The sequence below is a fragment of the Silene latifolia genome, chromosome Y (assembly GCF_048544455.1).
Source record: "Silene latifolia isolate original U9 population chromosome Y, ASM4854445v1, whole genome shotgun sequence".
In the NCBI taxonomy this organism is placed as follows: domain Eukaryota; kingdom Viridiplantae; phylum Streptophyta; class Magnoliopsida; order Caryophyllales; family Caryophyllaceae; genus Silene; species Silene latifolia.
This window is the reverse complement of record NC_133538.1, coordinates 474,783,981-474,810,724: the sequence shown is the minus strand read 5'-3', so window position 1 is coordinate 474,810,724 and position 26,744 is coordinate 474,783,981. Positions and strand designations below refer to the sequence as shown.

General features: G+C 39.6%; 2 non-coding genes across 2 annotated transcripts; one reads left to right on the top strand and one right to left on the bottom strand.

Annotated features, from left to right (window-relative positions):
- Window positions 1-15,846: 15,846 nt before the first annotated feature.
- Window positions 15,847-15,953, top strand: LOC141636223 (small nucleolar RNA R71). Its single transcript, XR_012540849.1, has one exon. It is a non-coding gene; the product is annotated as a small nucleolar RNA R71 (small nucleolar RNA).
- A 3,711-nt stretch (window positions 15,954-19,664) lies between these two features.
- LOC141635636 (small nucleolar RNA R71) lies at window positions 19,665-19,771 on the bottom strand. The gene has a single exon (XR_012540309.1). It is a non-coding gene; the product is annotated as a small nucleolar RNA R71 (small nucleolar RNA).
- Window positions 19,772-26,744: the final 6,973 nt, after the last annotated feature.

The following is a 26,744-nucleotide window of genomic DNA, read 5'->3' as shown; positions in this document are numbered from 1 at the left end:
CAGTCGATCGACCAGGCTAATTGAATCAGTAGCCTCAGAGCTATGTGGGACGGTCGATCGACTACTATGGCCAGTTGATCGACTGTCCACCTGACGTGAACAGTTCTTGATCTTCTAATTAACTCAATAAATTGAGTTAACTTGGTCTTCTTACCTGCAATGCACATAAATACGCGCCCGAAAATTGCGTAAACCCAGTCTATAGTCTTAATAATCCTAAACAAAACAAATAAAATACGTAGTCTCGCAAACTTAAAGCGGGAAATAGTCTAAAAAATGCAATAAAAAGAATTGTCTTAAAACTCAAGCAATAAAATGTGAAAGTGTTTATCCGCGGAAACTGCGGGATAACTCCGACCATGGCCTTTGGCTAGATGCAGTCGCCTCAGCAATACTAATCTCAGCAGATGGAGACCACCCATCTCCGTCATCTAGGCAACTCAATGGATCGTCAGCAGCTCTAGCCCTCCATGCTCTAGTATCGTCCGACTCATCGAACTCCATATTATACTCCATGCCTCGCTCTGACTTTTTCAAAGCTGGAAAATCAGGTGGCTCTTTCTCCGGCTCCTCATCAGATCCATAGCTTAAACATCCCAGTCCACCTTTCTGAATAATTGGTTCCTTCACAGCTGAAGCAATATGCGGTAGTTCCTTCCCCAAACCAGACCCTACAACAAGTAAAACACGAGATTTTTCCTCCAATTCGCTCCCAATCTGGGGCGGAGGTGTTAAAGCAGGATTAGGGGTAGGAATAAAAGGCGAGACATCATCAATAATCACATAAGTATTAGCTGTCTTAGTATTGCACTGAACCATCATAGGATCCCTACGAATGGGAGACTGAGCAAATGAAATTATTTCCTTCCCCACTTTAAAAGTCAATGTCCTAAGGCCAACATCAATAACTGCACCAGCAGTGTGCAGAAATGGTCTACCCAAAATAATCGGGGTGTGAAGATCCTCGGGTATATCTAGAACAACGAAATCTACAGGAAAGAAGAATTTCTCGATTTGCACAGGAATATCCTCTAACACTCCTATGGCTCTGGATCGCAGAACTGGTGCCCGCCATCCGAATCGTCATACTCGTGCAAGCAAACTCAGTTAAACCAAGTCGTTTAGCTAGACTTAATGGAATAATACTCACGCTAGAGCCTAAATCACATAAAGCTTTATCGAGACTAAAGGTGCCTATTTGACACGGGATAGAGAAACTACCTGGTCGGCTAATTTCATGAGCAAGATATGAATTAAGTAAGAACTAGACTCAGCAGTTAATGCAACAGACTCGACTCTTTCAAGTTTCCGCTTTTTAGTCAAAAGTTGCTTCATAAATTTCATATAAGCAGAAACTTGATTTACCAACTCAAGAAAAGGTATTTGAACATTTCAACTATGAATAACAGATTTAAATTTCTTGAAAGATACCTCATCCTTTGTCGGCACCAGTCTTTTCTCGGATCAAAACTTGACCAAAATCGACCATCTTCTCTTTGTTGTAGCTAGAACCCTTTTCAGTCCGTCGCAGGAACGAACCATTAACTGTAGTGTTGTCATACTTGGGCACTGGAACTGACCCATCAGCATTTGGGTCTTGCCTAAATATCTTCGAAGTTGTCGAACCCCGAAACAAATGGTCTCTTAGGTCATCAAGTATTGGAGGACGGAACTATGCCCTTTCAGTAGCTTCCTCGGTCTATCGAATAGGTTGGTCAGTCAATCCAATGAGGTCTTCTGGTACAGTAGCACTGGAAGGTCGGGGATTGGTCGATCGACCATGACGGTCAGTCGATCGACTGCCCATACTGCTAGTCGTCTTTATTTTGCCACTGTTCACAAACGCCTTTTCTTTCTTCTTTTCAGACCCATCTTTCGCCACAGTGGGCCCGACTATAGTAGACCCGCTCCTCAGTGTTATGGCATTCAAAGTCTCTTTTCGCTCAGTCTCGTCTTTCGATTTCTGGAGCCGCTCAGGAAATGAAAGCTTTATTGACGACTTGGCTTGCTCTTCTACTTCCTTCTTTGAAACATCCTTTGAAGGCTTTCAAGAGCCTTCATCAACACCTGGAAATAACTTCATGGCTCTTGAAATGAACGACCCGTCAAGAATTCGGGTCGAATTATCAACAATATCAGCAGTAGGCGAGGTCGATCGACCATGGAAGCTGGGTTCCAAAAGCTTCTGATTGTCAGAAAGAAAAGCATTAACAGAGGTCTTGGTCGATCGACTATAGTGGTTGGTCGATCGACTTTCAAATGCTGCAATTCTACTCCTAACGCTATTTTTCTGTTCTAACAGTTCAGCCTCTTCTCTTCCCGATTCATCTTTATTAATTTCCGGGCTTACCCTTTTCATAGCAGGCCCTTCAGGGGTTGACCCACTACGGACGCGCATAGCATGCACGGTCTCCATGTATTGAGGAGAAGAAAGGTCGGCCATTCAGGACTGAAAAGATTTAAACCATGCTGCATGTTCTTCATGATGTTTGGCAGTTTTGGTCACAAGCTCTTGTATCAAAGCTTTGAGATCCGCCATCTCGTTAGAGGGAAGAGGGATTTGCGGAGGTGGTGCAAAAGAATATGAAGGCTCTTGAAAGCCTTGTTGATAGTACGGATGTGGCGGCGTATAATGACCTTGTTTATATTGCCAGTAAGCATAGGCTTGGTCCATATCTGCTCGGCACATAGCAGAATCATGCCCCTCAGCACCACATCTCCCACAAAATTCTACCTGCTGCTCCCAAGAATGGAACATGGTGAATCCTCCCTGAAATCATCGCTAATAGGACTGTAGGACCTATCGAAACAACACTAAAGAAGAAGATAAGAACTGCCTCAAGGTACTCAGTCTTCCCTTGAGGCTAAAGACAGACCAAAATAAAAACAACTAAAACTAGCGCTACCTCCCCGGAAACGGCGCCAAAATTTGATACCGTCGTAAAGTATCAAGATTTAAATTTATAAATTCGAAACTACTACTGTAGACAGCGGTAGCACGAGTCGAACAACAGGGAGGAAAGGAATTTCAGTTGTTCTAGATTCCAGTCTAAAAGTAACAAATAAGGGGGGGTGTTTTGGATTTATCTAAAGCTAGTATGGAATATAATTAAACTAAAGCAAATAAATAAACAATTAAAGAAAATGGATAAAATCGAATATTAAAAGAGATGCTAAGATGGTCGGTTCACTATAGCTATGACGGCGCATGTCCTGGGTGAGTCTGAAATAAAGTCGTGTAGATGGGTAAATAACAAGTCCTCTCAGTCCAAGTTAACCAGTAGCTCCTTTCGGCCTATGCTACTAGCCCCTAAGTCTCACTAATGCTAGCTCTTGCCCTGAAAAGTGATTCTTAAAGCCTAAATTACCTATCTTCCGATCTTAGCAATTTAATCGTTCTAATTCATTAATTATTTCCCTCCCCTATCTCTCGATCTTAATGGGTTGGTCAATACTAAGCATCTAACAAGTCTCCTCTCGGTCTCGTTGTCAAATATTGTACTTAATAAATTAAAAACGGTGCTAATCATACACGCGTCAATCGATCGACCACAATAGGCAGTCGATCGACCAACTGGCACAGTCGATCGACCAGAGAAGGCAGTCGATCGACCAATGCCCTAATTCAGGTCGCCTAATTCTACGCCATCTATGCTATAGGTCCCCTACATCTTAGCACGAAGGGTTTAGCTACACATATTAATGAAGATAACAACAACTAATTCGGTAAATACGATGAACGAATGCATAATTTAAATTGAACGATTAAAAGCAATAATAAACTAAAGGTTTTGGGATTATTCTAACAATTCTAACTACTGCAAGAATAACTAAAACAAACTGGAATTATGAATAAGGAGTACCGTAACAAGGCAGGAACAAGAGAATCCGAAAGCGAAATAACAAATTTTATTGAGAGTAAAAGTTAAAGTAATTGAATGTAAACCGTATGCTGAATTCTAAACTAATGTCTCTATTCGGAGATACCTCCTAACCTGATAGCAGTCGAGTTATATAGGAATAACACAACTTCTTATTTTCTAAAACCTAATTGCGTTGGGCTTCTAACTTCTCGTTTAATTTGCGTCAGATTCGAAACTTGGTCGATCGACCACTGAGTCCAATCGATCGACCAAGGTACCTGTCATAGTAGTTTCTGGAATTCGCGCTCTGGTCGATCGACCATGTAGGTCAGTCGATCGACCAAGGGTGCTGTACAGTAATGCATTCTAACGAATTCTGCAGCGCGCAACGATTTTAAAAAAGCTGTCATTGGCAGTATACTTGGTAGTTGGACTTGATCTTGGATGGATATAGTCTTGTTTAGGATGAAACCATCTTAAATTTATAGGAATAATTTTCATTATATTAACTTGGGGTTTTGCTAAAATGAAAGGTATTATTGTTTGTTACTTTTCTAAAACACTCTTTGTTCTTGGTTGGGAATCATCTTTCCGACTTATCCTTCGTGTCTTATTCTTTCCTCTGCCCTAACTTATAGAAGCTTGCCTTAGACTTTTGGAATATTGCAATTGTTGGGTAAGATTAGAGAATCCAGGTGAATAGCGTTTTGAAGATTTTGGAACTTAGATGCGCAAAAATGGTTGAGTGTATTTAATGCAAGGAACCGATTGTGCAGGGATGAGCTTGTGTTTAGGAATAAACTTCGATACTTATTGTTGGTAACCTTTCTGGTTTCAGGTTTGTGATTTGATAACCGGTTAACCATCTTGAGAAAAATTAAGTTCACTGAGATTATTAGTAAGGATAGTCTTTTAACTAATTTTATAGTTGGGTAAGTAAGCATGTAACCTTTGGGAAAATATTAGTGGAATTATCTAGTGACATATTCCTTCATGGTTAGTTCTCTTTCTTGTCCATATATCGTTTGCTTCTAGTGTCTTAAGACTAACCTTGTTTCAAGAACTTCCATTTAATAGTCATATCTAAACCTTTCATAATATTCCAAGTTATTATTTCCAACATGCTCCATTTCATGCTTATGCTCATATATCGTGTCATCGATTGTTCCTGTCTTTGTGCGTTATCTTGGTTTAGACATAATCTTTAAACTTGTTGGTTGACTTAGTCTTCCCTCATTTCGAACCTCCATCCTTTCCTAGTAATTTCTTGACCTGAGTTGTACCACCCTTGAAATTCTTTTATTGTCGCCTGGTTCGTAGATACCTTACCTTTTCTTGATGGAGTGTTATTAGAGGACCTTGAGATATGTCACTCTTTTTTGGATTGAGCATGTTTTTGTTTGATTTGACCTTGAGAGATAAAGTTGAATTTGGATTTAACTATAAATTTTCGTGATTGGACGTCTAGGTAAGGTAAGGTTGTCATACCAATGATTGTGAGATACTTTGGGAACCGTGCCAAGAGTGAGACTAGTTGATTTAGGATGAGAGTTGTTGGATGTTTGTCATATAATGCTTTGTGAGAAAGAAAGAGTATAACACTCTATTTGGAGAATGTTGATCGAGTTGGTGTATGGTGTGTTAGCTAGCTTAGACAACCTAGGCAGTGATCGTTTGGGATATTGTGACCTTAAGGATCTACTTTCATGGTTTGGTTAGTGAATATAATTTTATTTTGAGAGTTTTGAGGAAAATCCTTGAGAAGGTGAGAGACGAGCTGGTGGATGCTTAGGGTACCAATTGTACCAAACCCGATTTTTTTTGAATTTTAGATGCCAAACGACCTTTTCTCAAGTGTTGTGGAATTCTATGAGTAGAGGTTTATAAACTAAAGCCCATGCCAGATTTTGAGTGACCGTTCCCATTTGGATAAACCTAGGGATTGTGTGGGTAATGATGTCTGAAATATTGTACTTTGATGCTTAATAGTGAGTTGAATGGAAGAGGTAATGTTAGAAGTGGAGCGGGTATGATTAACGTTATGATATTATGGAATGGTAGTAGAGGTCTATATTTTGGACAATATCAAACTTACGAGATTAGTTCTTCAATTTTCAATTGAGTGTTGAGTTTTATCGAGGATATGATATTGTTTCGGTTGAATTTAGTGAGATTCTATTGGGGCTATATGGAGATGAATTGGAATAAAATATTTGGAGATTCCCTAGAAGGAATGCGTTGCAAAAAAAAAAAAAAAAGGATTATTTGATGATTGATGTTTGAATTAGACTGCGCATAGTAATATTGATATTGGAATTAGATTTGATAGGCGGTAGCGCGGTTTTGACCGTTTGCATAAACTGTGGATTAGTGAGTAACAGAAAGCTGAAAATTGAGAGAATATCATTAAATTTTTGAATACCATTTGTTTCCAGTTTATGGATTTTGGATTTTGGTATTGGATATCCTATATCATCTCTCGTGTGTAACACTTAACAGCTCCACTCATTCGTTCATCCATGTTACATTGTTTTGATTCACTTTTCCCTGTGCCCTGAAATCATTGAATTATCGATAAGTTTCGACTTGTTTTCTTTCATTTGGATTATCCTTATACTAAAGTGAAACTTTGGATATTAGGTGATCATTGTCGGGGATTAAAGTCCTCATTTTCTTCACTTATTATTCGCACTCCTCTGTTTCGAGTTAGGAATTTTGCTTCCCAAGTTCTTTTGCAGTCCGTTAAACATCTTGTTTATAACTTTTCTTAATATGTGTACTCATCGATTTATTCATTGTTTCTTTACTTTTCCTTTTCCCAACGATTCAGTTTATACTGCTTTTCGTTAATCAACATTAGAATTTGAGAAGTCATTTCCTTTAAATTAAAAAGTTTTCTTTCTCTTCGGATTGTATTTTTCTCTGTTTTTGCAAATGTGATTTACCTAATTGTAAATTTTCAGTATATATAAATTAGAGATTTTATATGAAGTTCAATTGATTGATGTTGGTTTAATGATTTGACCTGTTATTGGAGACGTCTAATAACTGGTTCGTCACTTGTTAACGCATTAATTTTGAGTTTTGTTTCGGCTTGTCTTGGCTTGTCTTGGAATTAGACCGACAGAGTTCTTGCTCGCGACGGGCACTCGATCGTTCAATCGGGCGAGACTAATGATATAAACCATTCTTGAAAACTTTTTAAATGATTGTTTTGGTTTTAAATTTTGTTTTTGGTATCCTTTTTGTCAACTGACATCTTTTAAGACTAATTGTCTTTTCTTTGAGTTTTGTTTTTTTCTACATTCAAGTTTCGAGGACGAAACTTTTTGAAGGTGAGGTGATTGTAACACCCCGTATTTTATTAAGTTGGATAAAATTATTTGTATTGGTACTTTGTATTTAATTACGTTGGTTAACGATTTATATATTTATTTTCTCAGCTAATTAATTAATTTCATTATAATTCGTTACGTTAAATTTTAATAATCGTTAATAAATTATGTTCCTTTTACGAGTCCTTTATGAAAGTCGAGCTAAGTGGGCTCAAGACGGACTTGAGAAGAATCGTCTAGTTAGCTATTTTGAGTTTGTTCCGCTAAATTAACCAATTTCGTTAAATACCGCTAATTTAGTAAAAATCACTAAGAATTCCAATTCGATCCGATTTCGTATTATTTCCGTTAATAAACTGAGTTTTTTTTTATTTTCACTCAGTAAATATATTAATTATTGATTGCGTTTATTTCTCAAACTTTTACTTAAATCGGATTAATTTAACTCGAGACGGTTTTAAAAACTAGCGAAATTTCTTACTGATAAAGAAACGTATGTATAATAAATAGCTAGCTAGCTAGCTACTCCCTCATTTTCTCACGCATCATCCCTTCTTCTCCCTTCTTTTTTCTTCTTTTACGTTCTGTTTCAATTTTTTTTAATTTTAAATTGATTTTGCCACTCCGTTTGTCATCTGTTACGAATGATTTTCCTTCCATAGTGCTGCTCTTATCGTTCATGTCACTCCGTTGTAAGTAAAATTCATTTTCGTCATGTATTTTTAAAAACCCAATTTATACTTTCAGCTTTATTTATTATAAGACGGTTGTAGATGCTGAGATAGACGGTCTTGTATAAGATTTGTTAGTTATGAAGGACTAGTTCGATCGGAAAAAGGTAACGATGACGGGTTACTCGATATTACTTGTAAAATATGTTTATTTCGAATGGTGGTTAGTCTCTTTTATAATTGAGACGGTGATTAGTCCAGTTTAGTATGGGTCAATAAAGGTTATTTTGATGGTTAATTGATAGGTTGAGAAGCATTTTAGTGGATTTTATTGTATATGTCTCTTATGTTGAGTTGGTAATGGACTTGTGTGTTTTTATGGGATAATTGGATTGATTTTATTGTTATGTATGGAGAGGGCTTCTTTACAGGTTGGTATTGGGCTAAAGATGTCATGTGAGTGTGGATTTTAAATCAAGTCAAGGCCCAAGGACAAAAGTCAAAGCATGGAAGCAAATGAAGAAGAGGAAGCGTCATAATAGAAAGCCGCTAGGGGCGGCAAAATGCCGCTAGTCGCGGCACATCTCTTCTAGCCGCTAGTGACGGGAAAAAGCCGCTAGTGGCGGCTCAGCATTGGATTCCCCATTGGATTCTACAACTCTCTTAATTCTCCTTTATTTTGGGATTTATGTTCATTCTTTATGACACTTTATGGAGATGCTCTTTTGAAGACTATATAAAGAGATGTTGTTGATCAAATTGGGAGACTCATACTTACTTTTACATACTTTCTGATACCCGTCGTTGTGAGTACCAAAAATAAGATTTATAATTTCCTATTAAGACTAACCTAGGCTAGTGGTAACAGGGTCGAACCACAAGGAGGCGAATGTAATTAATAGCTTTCTAATTCTAGTCTAAGGTAACGATTGTGGGGGTTGAATTGATTTGGTCTATAGCTAGGAGTAATAAAAACAATAAACTAAATAAACGGATTAAAATAGATAAGGAAGGGGTACTAGGATGGTCGGTTCGTTATAGCTTCGGCGGCAGCATACTAAACAGGTCCAAATCGAACACATGTGAGGCAGGAAAACAAGAGGTCCTCTCGGTACACTCTTAACAGATAGCATCTTTCGATCTCGCTATAAGTCCCTAATATCACTAATACTGACTCTCGTCCTGAAAAGTGACTAATAATCTAAACTTTACCTATCTTTCGATCTCAGCACAGTTTAGTCATTTTAATTGGTGATCTAACAACTTTCGCTATCTTTTGATCTAATGGGTCAGTCATAAATTAAGCATCTAAATGGTCGCATGCATTCGATTCGTTAAATACAACATTAAAATCGATTAAAACGAAAGGTAACCTCACGTGGTCAGTCGATCGACCAGGTATGGCAGTCGATCGACTGAGACGCGATTTCAGTCCAAATTAATACTACGCCGCCTACGCCATAATTCCCCTACATCCTAGCACAATTGATTTAGCTACTCATGGCTATGGCAAAAATAACAATAATATTGACGATAAAGACTACTGAATTCATGTTAAAAATAGTAGAACAAACAATTAACATAAAGCGATAAAACGGTTTCGGGAACCTAACTAGCAATTCTATACTAATAACGAAATAAGAGTGAATTCAAATAAGGCAGAAGAATACCGAGATTGCAGAGGAATGATTAAGAATAAGAACGAAATTCCAATGCCAAAACAATATTCCGAACCCTAATAAAAACTGAATGTTACTGTGTAAAACTTAGATAAAAATCGGATCCCTAAACCTGGTGTTCTAAGTTACGTTATATAGCAAACATACGTAACACTTATTATCAAAACCTAAACATCATGGGCTTCAAGTTCCTCGATCTTTTAATTCTCGTCTGGGATAGCGGCTTCGTCGATCGACTAAGCATGGCGGTCGATCGACTGCTCTTCGATGTCTGATAACCTTCGAACCCGCAGGTTGATCGATCGACTGATGGTAGTGCTCGATCGACTGCTTGAGCTGATACTTGACTTCTATAATCTCGTGGATTTGTCTTTTGGGCTTTGAAATGCGCACCAAGCTCGTTCCTTAAGTGAATACTTCACGTCAATTGCAATGCAGGAAAGTCGGGGACGGATTTAGCTCAATTTCCGCTGAATTCTTCACTTTTCTGCAATAAAGTACAAAAAACACGAAAGTAGACGGAAATGGGGGAAATGGTAGCTTAAACTACACAAATGAGCTCTGAAATGTGTGTAAAATGAGGTGCAAAACATCATATAAAAGACACGCATCAAACTTCCCCAAACCAAACCCTTGCTTGTCCCCAAGCAAGAACAAGACTCGATCTAATGACCTAATGGAACGAGTTCAATCTCAAAGCGAAATGCAACATGTAAAGCCTAAACCAATTTAATGCATAACCAACAATCAATTAGCAAATGAATCATGCAAACGAGTTATGGAGTCGTTAAAAACTACTGAACCGTCAACTGTAGAGACTTATCAAATTGGACTCTCACGGATCGCTCATATCGCTCAAATAAGCACAGGTGAATAATGAAAAGATAGAAAGAATTCATTTGTAGTGACACTCACCTAACTACGACCTATAAGAACATGCCTGCAATATAATATGAAAACAATCTCTACAACCGTACATATGCATTCCAACCAAACAGACGACCAATGACACATGCCGAGGTATATATGGGATATGTGAGGTATGGGTAAGAAGAGGCAAAGATAATTATGGAAAAGTGGAGGTACAGGTGATCAAGCTAGTACCAAAATGGAACCATATGGCAGCATCCAACTTCTTGCTCATAATCAAACGAAACGGTGCTATAGCAAGCACAAAACTCACAAATCTCCAAGCTAATAAATCAATAAACTCCCCATAAAATATAAATGAATCATGGGAGCAAAAATCGCCAAATAATAAAGACTGAATCATGCGAATTGATTTTTCCTTTTTCTTTCTTTCGAACTCCAGTCGATCGATCTATAGCGGCAGTCGATCGACTGCTTCTACATTACATAACTTTTTTTTTTTTCTCTTCTTTTTCGAATCATTTTTTTTCTTCTTTTGTTTCTTTCTTTTCTCTATTTCCTTTCTTTCCTCCTTTCCTTCCATCTTCCCAATATCATCTCAATATGAGCATATGCCACCAAAAACGTAGTAACAATCCCAACAACTAAACTACTAGCTTGACAAAGGACAGGCTAAATGTAGGATGTAGTAAATGGGACAAAAAGGGATATTTTTGGCAGTGTGGAGTTTATGGGTAAATGAGAAAGGGGAAACCTCTACCACATGTGTCAACTAACCACAGACCGAATGCGTACAAGTATAAAGCAGATTAAGTTCATATTTATGCAAATTAAGGAAACATGTCTCATAAGGAGTAACTATTCACATTCCTAGATGAACTGGTCATGAATGTCACCAGTTATAGGCTCTAAATCTCAGAAATATGATGTAGGTTGCCAATTTTCAAAGTCAAGTCTCAAGTTCAGCAAATAATTAACGAAAACTCGTAGATATGCAATTACGATTCCACTAATAACATGTTAATCAAGCAAGGCTCAGGCAAAACAAGTGCAAATGCAAAATCATCATGGAAATACTACCGTTCAGACTCGACCTATATGCTAAAATAAACGTGCATTTTATGGAAATTCTTGAAATTTTGCAATTTTTTTTTTTTTTTGTATATATGAATGCAAAACAAAATTAAACATGAATGCAAGCAAATGATATACGACGCATGCCGAGGTATATATGGGATATGTGAGGTATGGGTAAGAAGAGGCAGAACATTAATGGAAAAGTGGAGGTACAGGTGATCAAGCTAGTACCAAAACGGAACCATTTTGCAACATCCTTCTTCTTGCTCAAATCAAATGAAACGGTGCTATAGCAAGCACAAATCTCACAATCTCCAGGTATAAAAGTAATCAACTAACTCCCCATAAGATATGAATAATACATGGGAGCAAAAATCGCCATAAGATAAAGCTTGAATTATGCGAATTGATTTCTTTTCTTTCTCTCGAACCTCAGTCGATCGACCTATGATGCCAGTCGATCGACCGCTTAAACAGTACAGCACATCTTTTTCATATTTTCGAATCATTTTTCACTTTTTTTTTCAACTTTTTCAGTTCTTTTTATTTCTCCTTCATTTCATTTTCCCAACTAAATCTCAATAAGAGCATTTACCACCAAAAACGAAGTAACAATCCCAACAACTAAGACTACTAGCTTGACAAAGGACAGGCTAAATGTAGGATGTAGTAATCGGACAAAAATGATATTTTTGGCAGTGTGGAGTTTATGGGTAAAACAAATAAAGGGAAACCTCTACCACATGTGTCAACTAACCACAAACCGAATGCATACAGGTATTAAGCAGATTAAGTTCATATTTATGCAAATTGATTTGACATGTCTCATAAGGAGTACTACTCACATCCTAGATAAACTGGTCATAGATGTCACCAGTTATAGGCTCTAAATCTCATAAATATGATGTAGTTTGCCAATTTTCTAAGTCAAGTCTCAAGTTCAGCAAATAATTAACGAAAACTCGTAGATATGCACTCATATGATTCTACTAATAACATGTCAATCAAGCAAGGCTTAGGCATAAACAAATGCAAATGCAATATCATCCTTGAAATACTATCGTTCCGACTCGACCTATATGCTAAAATAAACGTGCATTTTTTTGAATTTTTCGAAATTTTTCGATTTTTTTTAAAATTTTGGAATTTTTGGTGTACAAATATAAAATGAAATAAACAATGCAAAACAGAATGTAAACGTGAATTCAAGCAAATGATGTGCGACGCAAAACCCTTCCCCAAACCAAATCGCACAATGTCCCCATTGTGCAAAATCATGTAATGATGAGAAGAGAAACGGGAATTTGCGAGAAAATCAACAAATAAATATGAAGTAAAGACTTAAAAACTCACAAGACTTTTAAGCGCAGCAAAGGAAACCTCCCCAAACCAGCGTAAGCTAGGAGGTTTCAGTAGCCAACAGTGCTACTAAGAAGTACCTGAAAAGACAAACAACGAACCACGCATAAATCGAGAAAGCAATGATGAAGCGGTATTATGTGCATAATTGAGAAAAATAGAAGAAATAAATAAAATGACGGGAGATAAAGTGGAGTAGAAAACTCCCTCAATTCCGCAAGTCAACCAAACACAGCAGGGGAGAGGTCGTGAACAGGTACAGCAGTCCAAGGCAGTCGATCGACCATATAAGGCAGTCGATCGACCAGATGGACAGGAACAGAAGCTCCTGGAAGTCGTGCCACAGTCGATCGACAAGGGTATTCAGTCGATCGACTGGAAGTGCTGCTGTAACTTTCTTATTTCTTCGTATTTGCTCAATTACTTGAGCTAAAGAGGTTTAAAAACCTGCAAGTGCACAATAATACGCGCCCAAAATTGCGCAAAACCCAAAATAAAGTCTAAAGCGTATAAAATCCTAAGCAAGCAAAATAAAATGCGAAGTTTCGCGCACACAAAAGCAATAAAAAGAGTCTAACAAAAGCAAATAAAAATGTTTGGAAAACATGTGATCAACTAGTAGTTGATCAAGAACGGCCACGGAATGGCCCACTTTGTCGGCTTCTGGCTACTAGAGGTAGCCTCAACGGTGCTTATCTTATCAGCTGCACCCTTCTTAGCTTCCACGTCCGTATGGTTAAACGGATCAACACTTTCATCATCTCCCCAGTCAATGACCTCTTCAGACTCGTCGAAGTCCAAGTCAGACTCCCTTGCCTTGACCGGCTCGTCATCAACTTCCTCATCGGTGGCATAGCTAAGGCAACCAAGACCTCCTCGTGAAATGATTGGCTTCTTTGCAGCTGGAGTGACTTGCAGTTCTTCCTTCCCCAAACCAAATCCTGCAACATCAGAAATAGACAAATCTTCCTCCAATTTGCTCCCAATCTGGGGCGGAGAGGTTACAACAGGAATAGAGATAGGCATATCAGGAAGCACAAAGTACGATTTCTTGTCAGAAACCGTGTTACAAGTCACAGCCACATGGGGTCCTTTTTCTTAGCCGGTACTACTGCAAAAACAATAGAATGCTTGCCCACTTTAAATGTCAAGGTTCCTAGACCGACATCTATGACTGCACCAGCAGTGTGCAGAAATGGCCTACCCAAGATAATGGGAATGTGGGCATCCTCATGCATGTCAAGTACAACGAAGTCGACGGGGAAGAAAAACTTCCCTATTTGGACAGGGATGTCCTCTAAGACTCCTATTGGCTGGACCGCAGATCGGTCAGCCATCTGTACTGTCATATCTATCACTGCGAACCTAGTTAGTTTGAGCTTCCTAGCAAGACTAGGGGGCATGACACTTATACTAGCTCCTAAGTCACATAATGCCTTCTCAATAGAGAAGGTACCTATATTACAAGGAACAGAAAAGCTACCTGGTCGGCTAGTTTATGGGGCGCAGATGTGAGACAGATAAGAACAAGTTTCCTCGGTCGGTGCGACGGTATGCCTTTTTTGAGTGACTTTTTCTTAGACAGGAGTTGTTTCATGAATTTAGTGTAGGCAGGCACTTGATTGACCAACTCAAGGAAAGGAACTTGTACATTCAAACTACGAATAACCTTTTCAAATTTATTGAAAGATACCTGTTCTTTTGTCGGCACTCGTCTCTCTAGATATGGGGCTGAGAGAAGTACCTTAGCCCTCTCCTCTAAGTCTCGCATGCCGGCATCCCTGGACTTAGGCTGAAAGTCCACTACTTTCTCCTTGTTGAAGCTTGAACCCTCTTCAGACCGTCTCAAATGTGAACCATTGATCAACATCGGGTCGTACATCGGAGCCGGAACTGACCCATCAGTACTCGGGTCTTTCCCCAATATTTTCGGGACTGTCGAACCCCGGAACAAATGGTCCCTCAAGTTGTCGGGCATCGGAGGACGAAAAATCTCAATATCAGCAGGGGCCTCAGTCGATCGACCACCTTGTTCAGTCGATCGACTGAGGTGTACAGTTCCAGAAGCTCCTGTAACCCACATATCAGTCGATCGACCGGGTATATCAGTCGATCGACTGATATACCTGGTAGACGCCTTGTTCTTTTTATTTTTCGTTAAAGCTTTCTTTTGACTCGGTTCCGCCTCATTCTTTTCAGGGGCATCCTCGACCATAGCAGGCCCCTCCAGGGTAGACCCACTCCTCAAAGTAATGGCATTCAGGGTCTCTTTCTGGTCAGTTTGAGTTGGTAAGTGTCCGGGAGCTCGAGTGGTACTCTTACTAGCCAATTGAGCAATTTGGCTCTCTAGTAGCTTCATCCCGACCTCTCTAACTTGGGACTCCTTCAGCAGCAAGTACTTAAACTCAGTAAAATCGGAATTCTGGGAATGTTGCTGCTGCGGCACATAGGGAGGTTTTTGGTATTGTTGTTGCTTATGATGAGGGGGTACATAAGCTTGCTGCTGCTGCTGTTGTGGAGGTTGAGACGGATTCAGGACATTCTGGCTACTCCACCTCAAGTTGGGGTGGACATTCTGCTCATAGTACGTGTTTGTCTGCCTATAGTGTTGAAAGGCAGCACAAGACTCGAAGGGGACAGAACAATTCTCTGAGATATGCCCCTCAGCTCAACATCTTCTACAGACGAAAGGACCGTCTGAAACAGCGTTAACATGGTACATCCCTCCTTTAGAAGCTCCTCCCAACTCATATTTGTCAAACCTTGCGGTGAGAGCTTCTAGTGCGGCAGAACAGAGGAAGATTCAGCGCTCTCCTCCGGTTTCCTCTTAATTCCCATATTCAACCTTATGAGTGGCCAAATCATCGATGATCTTCCACCCCTTGGTCTCTCCCATGTTCTCGGCAAATCGGCCATTGGGCGCACATCCAAAATAGCCCTCCGATCGTCATACAACCCATTATAGAACTGATTGCAAAGACTCCATTTTTCGAACCCATGGTGCGGTATGGTTTGCACCAGTTTCTTGAAACGGACCCATGCTTCATGAAAGTTCTCATCAGGACCCTGTTTAAAGCTCGTGATCTGAGCTCTAATGGCATTCGTCTTCGAGGCAGAGAAGTACTTTTTGTAGAATGCCAGGGCTAAGGAATTCCAGTCGGTGATCCCATGAGCGGCTCGGTCCAGATCACTATACCACTCCCTTGCAGCATCACGAAGAGAGAAAATGAACATGGTCTCCTTGATCTGGTCTTGGGTCACACCGGTCGGCGGGGGTATAGAGCAGCAATAATCAATAAAAATCTCCATGTGCTTGGCTGCATCTTCATTTGCAGCTCCCCCGAACTGGTTTCTCTCAACCAGGTTAATATAGGAAGGCTTTGGCTCGAATTTTCTCGCCTCCCCAGGTAGGTCGAATCCTTTGTAGAGATTCGCAGCTGTCGGCTCTGAGTGACTAGCAATGGTTGCTTCTTCAGCCATGACTGAGATTTCTGGATAAGTGACTTTCTCAGCTGAAGAAGTAGAGGCAGGAGATGTAGGTGGATCTCCTTCGAACAGAGCGTTCTCGTAGTAGCTTGACAGAGTACTCAGCTCTTCCTCTGTCGGTAATACCCTTTGTGATCGTCTCAACTCGCGCAAGGATTTCTCGATCTCGGGATTTAATGGTACTAGTTCACCACCCTGTGACCTGCGCATAAGAAGAAACTACAAAAAGAATATAAGAAAAGTTTAAGAAACGGAAGTCCCTTAAACTAAAGAAACACTAAATAAAAACAACTAAAAATTAGAACAATTGCCTCCCCGGCAACGGCGCCAAAATTTGATACCCGTCGTTGTGAGTACCAAAAATAAGATTTATAATTTCCTATTAAGACTAACCTAGGCTAGTGGTAACAAGGTCGAACCACAAGGAGGCGAATGTAATTAATAGCTGTCTAATTCTAGTCTAAGGTAACGATTGTGGGGGTTGAATTGATTTGGTCTATAGCTAGGAGTAATAAAAACAGTAAACTAAATAAACGGATTAAAATAGATAAGGAAGGGGTACTAGGATGGTCGGTTCGTTATAGCTTCGGCGGCAGCATACTAAACAGGTCCAAATCGAACACATGTGAGGCGGGAAAACAAGAGGTCCTCTCGGTCCACTCTTAACAGATAGCATCTTTCGATCTCGCTATAAGTCCCTAATATCACTAATACTGACTCTCGTCCTGAAAAGTGACTAATAATCTAAACTTTACCTATCTTTCGATCTCAGCACAGTTTAGTCATTTTAATTGGTGATCTAACAACTTTCCCTATCTTTCGATCTAATGGGTCAGTCATAAATTAAGCATCTAATTGGTCGCATGCATTCGATTCGTTAAATACAACATTAAAATCAATTAAAACGAAAGGTAACCTCACGTGGTCAGTTGATCGACCAGGTATGACACTCGATCGACTGACACGCGATTTCAGTCCGAATTAATACTACGCCGCCTACGCTATAATTCCCTTACATCCTAGCACAATTGATTTAGCTACTCATGGCTATGGCAAAAATAACAATAATATTGACGATAAAGACTACTGAATTCATGCTAAAAATAGTAGAACAAACAATTAACATAAAGCGATAAAATGGTTTCGGAAACCTAACTAGCAATTCTATACTAATAACGAAATAAGAGTGAATTCAAATAAGGCAAAAGAATACCGAGATTGCAGAGGAATGATTAAGAATAAGAACGAAATTCCACTGCCAAAACAATATTCCGAACCCTAATAAAAACTGAATGTTACTGTGTAAAACTTAGATAAAAATCGGATCCCTAAAACTGGTGTTCTAAGTTACGTTATATAGCAAACATACGTAACACTTATTATCAAAACCTAAACATCATGGGCTTCAAGTTCCTCGATCTTTTAATTCTCGTATGGGATAGCGGCTTGGTCGATCGACTAAGCATGGCGGTCGATCGACTGCTCTTCGATGTCTGATAGAGCTTCGAACCGCGGTTGGTCGATCGACTGATGGTAGTGGCCGATCGACTGCTTGAGCTGATACTTGACTTCTATAATCTCGTGGATTTGTCTTTTAGGCTTTGAAATGCGCACCAATCTCGTTCCTTAAGTGAATACTTCACGTCAATTGGAATGCAGGATAGTCGGGGACGGATTTAGCTCAATTTCCGCTGAATTCTTCACATTTCTGCAATAAAGTACAAAAAACACGAAAGTAGACGGAAATGGAGGAAATGGTAGCTTAAACTACACAAATGAGCTCTGAAATGTGTGTAAAATGAGGTGCAAAACATCATATAAAAGACACGCATCACTTTCTCTACCTTTTAATCATTAGAACACATAAACAATTTCCAATTTCTAGTTCGTTTTTATTTGTATGGAGGGCTAAGTTCTACATCTTGGAACAAGTTCTTGAAGCAAATTTAGTTATTGAATTGTAAGACTCTTATTCTATTTCTATTTCATTGTTTGAATATCAAGTTTAATTTGGATTATTGTTGGTTTGTTAATTATACATCTAGAATGATCAACTAGTTGTTTTTATTTAATTAACCATTGCTAGATTAGGTGAATGAATCTTTTGTTTGTTTACCTATTCCGTTGTAGCAATTATAATTCATCAAGTAGTATGCTAACTCATCATTGTTGAGTTATTAATGATTAAACTTGTATGAATCAAAGTGGAGCATTGCTTGTATTCTTCATTTATTCATCTTTGCTAAATTCCATCGCTATATTCTACAATTTTGATACGATTAAGCGCTTGACTAAATTGACAACATTGTAAGGGTTATTTGTTTACGCTTGTAGCTAATAACTAATATTATGTGGAATTAGAAGTCGACAACTTCATAGCAAAGTATTCAATAATGAAATAGATTAAAAGAGTTAATTATCAATTCATAACTAGTTGGTGGAAATTACTTGGTCCAAGAATTTTTCTCATCATTTGTTTACATTTTCAGTTACTTATATTGTTTTTTTTATATTTTTATTGCCTTAGATTATTACTTTAGTAGACTTGAATCAATCAACATTCAAAACCCCCCATTTGGTTACTTAACTTTGCACACATTTAATCAACATAAACACCTTCCTCGTGGGATCGACCCCTACTTACACTTGCTACTAGTTTGAGTTTGTAGTGGATAAAAATACTAATTTGGAGACTCACGACAAGTCTAGCCAAATTTTGGCGCCGTTGCCGGGGAAAGGCTATTGTTTGTTTATTTTGTGCAATTTTTTTATTTATTTCTCAATTTTATTTTAAGTGTTTGGTTTATGCCGAACACCCGTTCTACTAACAAGAAATTGTTGGATTTTGATCCAGAATTAGAGAGAACTCTTTTTCGTGTTAGAAGAGAGATAAGGCGAAAACTTTAATTCGACAATCAAGACAAAAAGGAGGAGAAAGAAAACATCAAAATGGCAAGAGAAACCCGAACCTTGAGAGAGGTCACCGCTCCCGATATCACTCAACAACCTTTATGCATCACTTTTCCGGCCTTGGCGGAAGGCACCACATTTGAATTGAAGTCGGGTTTGATCCACTTACTACCCGCATTCCATGGGTTAAGTGGTGAGGACCCAAATAAGCATTTGTCGGAATTTCATGTGGTATGCACTAGCATGAAACCAAACGGCGTCACCGAAGAGCAAATCAAGTTGAGAGCATTCCCGTTCTCACTCAAGGACACCGCTCGTGATTGGTTGTACTACCTTCCACCGGGTAGTATCACCACTTGGGCTCTAATGAAGAAGGCGTTCCTTGAAAAGTATTTCCCCGCCTCCAAATCTTCCCATCTTAAGAAGGAGATATCAAATGTGGAGCAAAAGGATGATGAAACACTTTATGACTATTGGGAGCGTTTCAAGAAGTTATGTGCAAGTTGCCCATACCATGGGTATAGTGACCAAGATCTCATCCTCTATTTTGTTGGAGGACTATCACCAGAAGATGCACGGATGGTACATGGTGCTAGTGGTGGAGGCATCATCAACAAAAATCCGGATGAAGCTAATGAATTGTTGAGTAAGCTTGCCGAAAGCACACGCCAATTTAGTGTGAGATCCAAAACAAGAAGGGTGAGCATGGCTAGTTCTAATCCTTCCTTGGAAAGCAAGGTTGAAGATTTAACTTCCTTATTGAGGGAGATGATCATGGGGAACAAGCAACAAGTGCACGCTTGTGGTATTTGTTCATCTAATGGGCATGTCACCGATCAATGCCCACAAATGCAATAGGAGACCGAGGAGGTGAATGCCGCGGGTGCTTTTGGTCAACCCCAAAAGAGGTTTGAACCTTACTATAATCCTATGAGAAGAGACCATCCCGGTTTCTAATATGGGAATCCACAAGGCGGCTTGCAACCGCCAAGCCAACAAAATCAAGGCTCGTCATTTGGTCAACAAGGTCCATCTCAAAATTTTGGACAACAATTTGGTCAATCTAAACCAAGGTTCATTCCAAGACCACAAGGTCCAAATTCATTCTCTTCTCAAGGTCAAACTTCTACTCCATCCATGTCTACGGAGGACATGATTCGGGCTCTTACTTCTAATGTGGCTACTATGCAAGCTAATCAAGTGCAATTTCAACAAGAGACAAAGGCTAGCATTCAAAACTTGGAAAATCAATTTGGGCAAATGTCTAGTGCTCTTGGGAGAATTGAAGCTAGAGATTCCGGGAAATTGCCTTCCCAGACCATTCCTAATCCCAAGCCTAATGCAAGTGCCATGAGTTTGAGGAGTGGGAAGGAGTTGCAAGGGTCAAAAGCAAAGATTAGTGAGATCATTGAGCAAGAGGAGGAGGAGTTGGTCATTGAGCCTAATATCGCCCCACCATTGGTTCAAAAGGAGGAAGTAACACCGGTTGTCACACCTACTTATGTGGATGCTCCACCATTTCCCGAGGCTCTCAAGAGGAAAAGCCGCCCTACACAAGACAAAGATGTCTATGAGACCTTTCGCAAATGTGAGGTAAACATCCCTTTATTAGACTTATTGAAAAGTGTGCCTAGGTATGCTAAGTTTCTTAAAGAGTTGTGTACCATTAAAAGGAATCAAAAATTGACGGGTGTCCAAAAAGTTAAAGTTAATGAACATGTGTCGGCCTTGTTTCAACATTAGCTACCACGTAAGTGTAGTGATCCGGGTATGTTTACCGTACCTTGCACCTTAGGAGACACCACTATTCCCAATGCTATGCTTGACTTAGGTGCTTCAATTAATGTACTCCCTTATTCCTTGTACAAGTCTTTGAAATTGGGACCATTGGTTAAAACGGGGGTGGTAATTCAATTGGCCGACCGTTCAAATGCTTATCCTAAGGGGGTGGTTGAGGATGTACTTGTGATGGTGGATAAATTAATATTTCCCGCTGATTTTTATGTACTTGAAATGGAACATGATTCACAAGCGGCTCCTATACTTTTAGGTAGGCCATTTTTTAGAACCGCAAGTACTAAAACTGATGTATCTAATGGTTCTCTCACTATGGAGGCCGATGGTCAAGTGGTTAAGTTTAATATCTATGATTCCATGAAGTATCCTCGTGATGACCATTCTTGTTTAATGATTGATGTTTTAGAGCCTTTAGTGCAGGATGTGTTTAATGTAGATGGAGGAGATGAATTGCTTGTAGCTATTGATAATAGTTTATCTTGTGATAATTTGGATTTCTCTCTATCTATTAATTTGAAGGAAGTTGTGGCTTTCTTAGCCAAGATTGAAACTTATCCCATTATACCTTCATATTCTAAACCACTAAAAGTAACATTGCCTCGTGAGAAATTGTTACCTTCAGTTTTGCAGGCACCTGTGGTAGAGTTGAAACCATTACCCGACCATTTGAAGTATGTTTTTCTAGGTGATGGAGAAACTTTACCGGTGATCATTTCTAGCAAGCTCACCAAGGAGCAAGAGGTAAAGTTGGTGGAGGTTCTTAAAGAGACTAAGCTTGCAATTGGGTGGACTATTGCCGACATTAAGGGTATTAGTCCAACCACTTGTATGCATCGCATATTCTTGGAAGAAGATGTCGAGCCGGTGAGACAACCACAAAGGAGATTGAACCCACCTATGATGGAGGTGGTGAAGAAAGAGATTCTTAAGCTTTTGCAAGTAGGTATGATCTACCCAATATCCGATAGCAAGTGGGTGAGCCCTACACAAGTGGTGCCTAAGAAGAGTGGAGTGACGGTTGTAGAAAATCAACATGGAGAGTTGGTTCCCACCCGAGTGCAAAATGGGTGGCGTGTTTGTATTGACTACCGTAGACTCAATGCGGTGACAAGGAAGGACCACTTTCCCCTACCGTTCATTGATCAAATGCTTGAGAGGCTTGCCGGTAAGCCTTATTATTGCTTTTTAGATGGTTATTCGGGCTATTTTCAAATTTCTATTGCGCCCGAGGATCAAGAAAAGACCACATTTACTTGCCCATTTGGCACCTTTGCGTATCAACGGATGCCATTTGGGTTATGTAATGCTCCCGCAACTTTTAAAAGATGCATGGTTAGTATCTTTTCTGAATATGTTGAGAATTTTATTGAAGTTTTCATGGATGATTTTACCGTGCATGGCGATTCCTTTGATAGTTGTTTGTCCCATTTATCTCTTGTGCTTAAGAGATGCATTGACACTAACCTCGTCTTAAATTCTGAAAAATGCCATTTTATGGTGGAGCAAGGTATTGTTCTTGGGCATGTGGTTTCATCTAAAGGTATTAAGGTTGATAAAGCAAAAATTGATAATATTCAATCCCTTCCTTATCCTACTAATGTTCGTGAAGTTCGCTCTTTCCTTGGTCATGCAGGTTTCTATAGAAGATTTATCAAAGACTTTTCAAAGGTAGCTTCACCATTGTGCAAATTATTGCAAAAGGAGGTGGAATTTGAGTTTGATTTGGCTTGCAAGGAGGCATTTGACAAGTTAAAAGAGAAGTTGACATCGGCCCCAATCATACAAGCTCCAAATTGGTCTCTTCCATTTAAGCTTATGTGTGATGCTAGTGATTACGCGATTGGTGCCGTCTTGGGTCAACGAGTTGGGAGAGTACCTCATGTGATCTACTATGCCTCTATGACTCTCAATGAGGCCCAAAGGAACTACACTACTACCGAGAAGGATATGTTGGTGGTAGTATTTGCTTTAGAGAAGTTCCGATCCTATCTACTTGGTACTAAGGTGGTGGTGTTCACCGATCATGCCGCTCTTAGGTACTTGATGACAAAGAAGGAGGCTAAGCCAAGACTTATCCGTTGGGTGTTGTTGCTAATTGAATTTGACATTGAGGTTCGGGATAAGAAAGGAGCCGAGAATGTGGTTGCGGACCACTTGAGCCGGCTATTGAATTTAGGAAGGCTTGAAGGGCCTATTCGTGGCACATTTCCCGATGAGACACTCTTTGCCCTTACTTCCGTTTCTCCTTGGTATGCTAATATTGTTAACTTTCTTGTTTCCAATGAATTTCCTACAGGTTTTTCAAAGTCCCAAAAGGACAAGATAAGGAGTGATGCCAAATACTATGTTTGGGACGATCCTTACTTATGGAAGCATTCCTCGGATCAAGTGGTAAGGAGGTGTGTTCCCGAAAATGAGATGAGTTCTATTCTAACTTTTTGTCATTCATATGCTTGTGGAGGTCATTTTGGAGCTAGAAGGACCGCAAGGAAAGTGCTTGATTGTGGTTTTTATTGGCCAAGCTTATTTCGGGATGCCCATGGATTTGTCAAAACTTGTGACAATTGTCAACGAAGTGGTAACATTTCTCGTCGTAATGAGATGCCCCGAACCCCTATGCTTTATTGTGAAATTTTTGATGTGTGGGGTATAGATTTTGTGGGTCCATTCCCCACGTCTCATGGTTTCTTATATATACTTCTCGCCATTGATTATGTGTCGAAGTGGGTGGAAGCTAAACCCACTAGGACTAACGATGCCAAAGTTGTTGCAGATTTTATCAAGTCTAACATCTTTTCTAGGTTCGGAATTCGAAGAGCATTGATAAGCGATAGAGGCACTCACTTTTGTAATAGGACGGTAGAAGCACTTTTAAAGAAATATTGTGTCACTCACAAAGTTTCTACCGCTTACCATCCTCAAACAAATGGTCAAGCCGAGGTGTCCAATAGAGAAGTGAAGTCCATCTTGGAAAAGACGGTGAATCCGAGTCGGAAAGATTGGAGCTTGAGGTTGGATGATGCATTGTGGGCCTATAGAACGGCCTATAAAACCCCGATTGGTATGTCACCATATCGGTTGGTGTTTGGTAAGTCTTGTCATCTCCCGGTCGAGCTTGAACACAAAGCTTTTTGGGCGGTAAAGACTTTGAATATGAGAATGGATGAGTCGGGTGAGTACCGGAAACTGCAATTACAAGAGTTAGAGGAGATTAGGAATGAGTCGTATGAAAATGCGGCGATTTTCAAACAGCGAACAAAGGCATGGCATGACAAGATGCTTGCTAGAAAGACGTTCACCGTTGGTCAAAAGGTTTTGCTCTACATATCTCGTCTTCGATTATTTCCGGGTAAGCTAAGGTCAAGATGGGTTGGTCCATTTATTGTTACTCAAGTATTTCCACATGGAGCGGTGGAGATTCGTAGTCCGTCTACGGAAAAGATTTTCAAAGTGAATGGGCACCGTCTCAAGCCATATTATGAAGGATTTCAACAAGAAGCGGTCGAGGGGATTGATCTTGTCGACCCAATTTATGACGATTTACCTTCTCATTTTTATGTCGAGCCACGACATTAAATAAGGCGCTTTACGGGAGGCAACCCGATTTATTTTCGTTGTTATTTTATTTACATTTTAGATTTTAGATAGTTTAATTTTTATTGTTATTCCGTTAGTTTAATTACGGCTAATGTTTGCTTGTGTTTTGTAAGTACACAAAAAAAAAAAAAAAAAAAAAAAAACCAAAGCAGTAGCACGATAACAAGGAGACAAGGGAAGGCAGAGCAAGCGGCTAAACTGCCGAGACTAGCAGCAACCCAAGCAGAAACCCGACCCAAAGTGCGTCCCAATCCGCCACTAGCGGCACCGGCCAGACCCTAGCGGCTCCCCTTCTGTTCTCCACGCCGCTTGTCTCGGCCAACCTGACTCCCTCGCGGCTGAACCACGACACAGGTACATTTTCCTCCTTTCTTCTTGTTCCTTCACTTCTCCCATACATCGAAAAAAAAAATATCGCAGAGAAGCTGTTCATTCGTCACTGCTATATAACACACCCAACAATTACAATTCCTTGGTTCTAACATTAAATTACTTCTTCAAATTACCGATTACAATTCTTATTCATTCATAATTGATAAAATTTTCAGATTTTTGGAACCCTAGCAATTGGGGTTTCGAAAATTTCGAGCTGTGCTTTAATTGAAGACGAATTTGGGTATACTTTCTGCAAAACGGAGTGTATCCCTATTGAAATTGTTGACAATTTTCGAATTTGTGGAACCCCAGTAATAGGGCTTTCGAAAAGTCCGAGTTGGGCATTCATTGAAGTCGAATTGGGTTTGATTTCTGCAAAGGGGTATACACAATTTGATTTTGTTACAAATTTCGAGTTTTGAAAACCCAACATTCGAATTCGAAAATTTCGAGTTGAACATTCAAGGGTTGAATTGTGTTTCCTGTCTGCAAAACAGTAATATACACCATTCCCATTTGTTGGAAATCTCGACTTTTTGAAGCCCTAACCATAGAGCTCGAAAATTTCGAATTTAGGGGTTATTTGAGTCGAAATTGTGCTTGATTTCTGCAATAAGAAGTATACATCATCATTTCTCATTACAAAGAGGCAAATTTTTCATCTTTTGGTAAAAATTTTCATACTTTGTCTCTTCCTTTGAATTATTTGTTTGAATTTTCGTTCTAACTTTAATTTAAAGGCTTTATAATTGTTCAATTGAGTATTTGTTGGTGATTTATTGGCACTTGGGATTCGAATTGTTGAGCTTGTTCATTGTTGAGGGAGATTTGGAGTTGTAAGAGAGCTTTGTTGTTGTTGTTGTATACTTGGAGGGTGTTCTTTGTTGAGCATTATTGTCATTGTCGGAATGAGGACCACTAAACGTCAAACCACACCCGCTACCACCTCTAAACAACCCACCAAAAAACAAAAGACTACCCACACCACATCCAAAACACCCATCCTTATTCCTAGAAAAATCCCCATTCCCAAACCCGCTACTTTGACCGTTAAGCAAGGGGATATTTGGGATGATCTACATGAGCGTCATATGATGGAGACCCGTTTCCTTTGTCATGAAACGTTAGAAAATTTGGGTATGCTTGACGTGATGAAGTCATTATTGAAGAATGTTGGTTTGGAGGATTTCATGGGGAAGGGGGCTCACACTTATAGGAGATACACTTTAGAGTTCTTATCCACATTATCCTTGTCGGGAGCGTCCAGTAAAACTCCTAAAATCACCTTCCGGTTGAAAGGACAATCTCATTCTGTGACCTATGGGGGGTTGAGAAAAGCTTTTGGTATTAAGGAGATGAGTAAGGTGAAATATGTGGGTCTTGATAAGGATGCTAGTTCAACATGGTGGAAGGAGTTGACGGGGTTGGATACACGTGGAAAGCAAGGTGAAATAAGTTCTTATATCCCTCACCCGTTTCTTCGAGTTGCTCACCGTTTGATAGCCAATACATTCCTTTGTAAGGGTGAGCCCACCAAACTTCCCTGTGTTCACTTTGGTTACTTGAGAGCTATGACTCCGGAGGGTGAGGGTGTACCCGATTGGGTTGATATTTTTGTGCAGTCTTGTTTAAAATTGTGTTCGACGGAAGGAACTAAGATTGGTGGTGGGGGTTTGGTGACCTTGATAATGCAACATTTGAAGATAGGTGTGGATGAGGATGAGG